This window comes from Mirounga leonina, unplaced genomic scaffold (genome assembly GCF_011800145.1).
Source record: "Mirounga leonina isolate KUSES-001 unplaced genomic scaffold, KU_Mleo_1.0 Mir_127, whole genome shotgun sequence".
NCBI lineage: Eukaryota > Metazoa > Chordata > Mammalia > Carnivora > Phocidae > Mirounga > Mirounga leonina.
The window spans coordinates 73,572,474-73,576,188 of record NW_023270316.1 but is presented as its reverse complement, the minus strand read 5'-3'; the positions used below and the strand labels follow the sequence as shown (position 1 = coordinate 73,576,188).

The window sequence follows — 3,715 nt, the reverse complement described above, 5'->3', positions numbered from 1 at the left end:
ACAAAGAAAAAGTATTCAACACTCTTCAGCATATGTTCATGATAAAAGCACTTATGAAAGTAGGAATAGAAGACAACTTTCTCATCACAATAAAGGGCATTTTTGAAAACCCTCAGCTAACATTACACACAATGGTGAAAGTCTGAAAAGACTCCCCCTATGATCAGGAGCAAGACAAAATTGCCCACTTTCCCCATCTTCTACTCAACATTGCACTAGAAGTCCTAGCCAGAGAAATGGGGCAAGAAAAGGAAATAAAGGCATCCAAATGGGAAAGGAGCAAGTAAAACTATTCATAGATGACATGATATTTTATATAGTATCTCATAAAGAATCCACACAAAAACATTTAGAGCTAATGAATGACTTCAACAAAGTTACAGAATTCCATATCAAAATACAAAAAGAAAAAAATACTTAGAAATAAATTTAATCAAGGGGGTTCAAGACTTGCATGCTACAAAACTACAAAACACTCTTGAAAGAAATAAAAGCAGACCTAAATAAATAGAAAGCCACCTTGTGTTCATGGATTGGAAGATTTGATATTGTTAATATGGCAATAATTCCCAAAGGGATCTACAAATGCAGTATAATCCTTATCAAAATTCCAACTGCCTTTTTTTTCCAGAAACAGACAAGTTGATCCTAAAATCTTTAGGAAATTTCAAGGGATGCTACATAACCAAAACAATCATAAAAAATAAGATCAAAGTTGAAAGACTCAGATTTTCCTACTTCAAAACTTAATGCAAAGCCACAGTGATTGAAACAGTGTGGTACTGGTGTAAGGATAAACATATAGATCAATGGAATAGAACTGAGCATCCAAAAATAAACCCATACATCTTTGTCAACTGACTTTAGACATGAATGCCAAGATCATGTAGTAGGAAAAAAAATCTCTCTTCAACAAACAGTGCTTGGACAGTTAGATAGCTACATGTAAAAAAATGAAATTGGACTCTTACCTTACACCATATGCAAAAATTATCACAGGGGCGCCTGGGTGGCTCAGTTGTTAAGCATCTGCCTTCAGCTCAGGTCATGATCCCAGGGTCCTGGGATCGAGCCAAGCATCAGGCTCCCTGCTCGGTGGGAAGCCTGCTTCTCCCTCTCCCACTCCCCCTGCTTGTGTTCCCTCTCTCTCTGTGTCTCTCTCTGTCAAATAAATAAATAAAATCTTTAAAAAAAATTATCACAAAATGCATTGAAATCCTCAGTGTAAGAGCTAAAACTATACAACTCTTAGAAAACATAAAGGCAGATCTTTGTGACCTTGGATTTGGCAATGGTTTCTTAGATATAAAAAAAAAAAAGCACAAGCAACAAAAGAAAAAATAGATAAATTGGACTGCATCAAAATTAAACTTCTGTACATCTAAAAATAAGAAAATGAAAAGACAGGTGGTGTTTGGTGACATTGAACATGCCCGCACTGTCACCACCCATGAGGCACTGGCAGGTCGGCAGAGTAGGCGGCCATGGGGAGTCTGTACGGCCTGCACAGGCCGGTGGGAAGTTATTTTAGGTTATATGAAAGAGATGTTTGCTCATCTCTAAGACTTACCAGAAATCTTGATTTGAAGACAATAAATGGATTTTGCACCAAACCACAAGAAAGTCTAAAAGCTCCACCCTACACTTACAGCCGCAGAGTGCCATTACACAAACCTACACATTGGGAGAGGAAGATCCTGATATGGTGAGGTCGCTTCAAAAAGGAAGATGAGATCCCAGAGACTCTCTTGCTCGAGATGCTTGATGCTGCAACAACAAGATCTGGGGGAAGATCAGCTATGTAATGATGGCCCTGACAGTGGCAGGATGCATCTCGATGGTTATTGAGGGCAAGAAGGCTGTCAGAAGAAACGAGTCTTGGGGTGCCTGGGTGGCTCAGTCATTAAGCGTCTGCCTTCGGCTCAGGTCATGATCCCAGGGTCCTGGGATCGAGCCCCACATCGGGCTCCCTGCTCAGCGGGAAGCCTGCTTCTCCCTCTCCCACTCCCCCTGCTTCTGTTCCCTCTCTCTCTGTGTCTCTCTCTGTCAAATAAATAAACAAAATCTTAAAAAAAAAAAAAGAAAGAAAAGAAACGAGTATTTAACAAGCCTGAACTTGGATAAGAAAGCTCGCCTAAGAGAGGAAGGAGCTATGAAGGCCAAAAGAGTATCAGAGGTATCCATTTTGGCTGGATTTTGAAAATGCAGGAATAATGTGGCAGCAGTTAGCCAGTATTTAAAAGCATATGGAATGGGGATCCATTTCAGAAAAGCATGCTTTGCACAAACTTATAATTTCCCCATTTCTGCTGTAGGGGTACATATAAATTTCCTTAAAGAAAAAAAAAGAAAGTTGAAAGGACAACCCATGGGTGGAATGGGAGAAAATATTTGCAAATCATATATATCCAGAGTATATGAACACTTACCACACAACAACAAAAAGACTAACAACCCAAATTGAAAATACACAAAAGACTTGAATAGATATTTCTCCAACTAAGATATATCAGTGGCCGATAAACACATGGGAAGATCCTCCATATCATCAGTCATCAGGGAAATGTAAACCAAAACCACAATGAGATACCATTTTATACCTTTAGCATGGATATACCAAGAAAAAAAATGGCAAATGATTGTTGGTAAGGATATAAAAATACATTGCTGGTGAGAGCGTAAAATGATGCAGCTGCTGTGGAAACAGTTTGGTGGTTCCCCAAAAAGTTAAGCAAAGAATTAACAAATGTCCCAGCAGTTCCACTCTTATGTGGCATTCCAAAAGAGCTGAAAACAGGAACTTGAACAGATCCTAGCATGCCAGTGTGAATTGCCACAATACTCACGAGAGCCAAAAGGTGGGAGCAACCCAGATGTCCATCTGCTAATGAATGGATAAACAAAAATGGTATATCCATACAATGGGATATTATTCAGCCATAAAAAGAATTGAAATCCTTGCATATGTAGCAGCAGGCATAGACCTTGAAAACATCATGCTAAGTGAAATAAGCCAGACACAAAAGGACAAATACTGTCTGATCCTTTTGTACCAGGTCCCTGAAGGAGTTAAATTCACAGAGACAGAGAGCAGAGTGGTGGATGTCAGGGGCTGGGGAGAGGGAGGAGATGGGGAATCATTGTTCAATGGGGACAGAGTTTCAGTTTTGCAGGATGACAACGTTCTGGAGATGGATGATGGTGATGATTGCACAACAATGTAAATGTAGGGTGTCCGGGTGGCTTAGATGGTTAAGTGTCTGCCTTCGGCTCAGGTCATGATCCCGGGATCCTGGGATCAAGTCCCACACTGGGCTCCCTGCTCCTTGGGGAGCCTGCTTCCCCCTCTGCCTCCCTCTCTCTCTCTGTCTCTCATGAATAAATAAATAAAATCTTTAAAAAAACAAACAATGTAAATGTACTTAATGCCACTGAACTCTGCTCCTACAAATGGTTAAAATGGTAAATTTTATGTTGTGCATATTTCACCACAATAAAAATATACCTTAGAATCTTCTTGAAAAATGGGCGCCTGGGTGGCTCAGTTGGTTAAGCAACTGCCTTCAGCTCAGGTCATGATCCCAGAGTCCTGGGATCGAGTTCCGCATCGGGCTCCCTGCTCTGTGGGGAGCCTGCTTCTCCCTCTCCCACTCCCCCTGCTTGTGTTCCCTCTCTCGCTGTGTCTCTCTCTGTCAAATAAATAAAATCTTTAAAA

The 3,715-nt window shown here is 40.6% G+C and overlaps 1 pseudogene; it reads left to right on the top strand.

The window, feature by feature from the left end:
- Positions 1-1,484: 1,484 nt before the first annotated feature.
- Positions 1,485-2,200, top strand: LOC118009098 (annotated as a pseudogene).
- Positions 2,201-3,715: the final 1,515 nt, after the last annotated feature.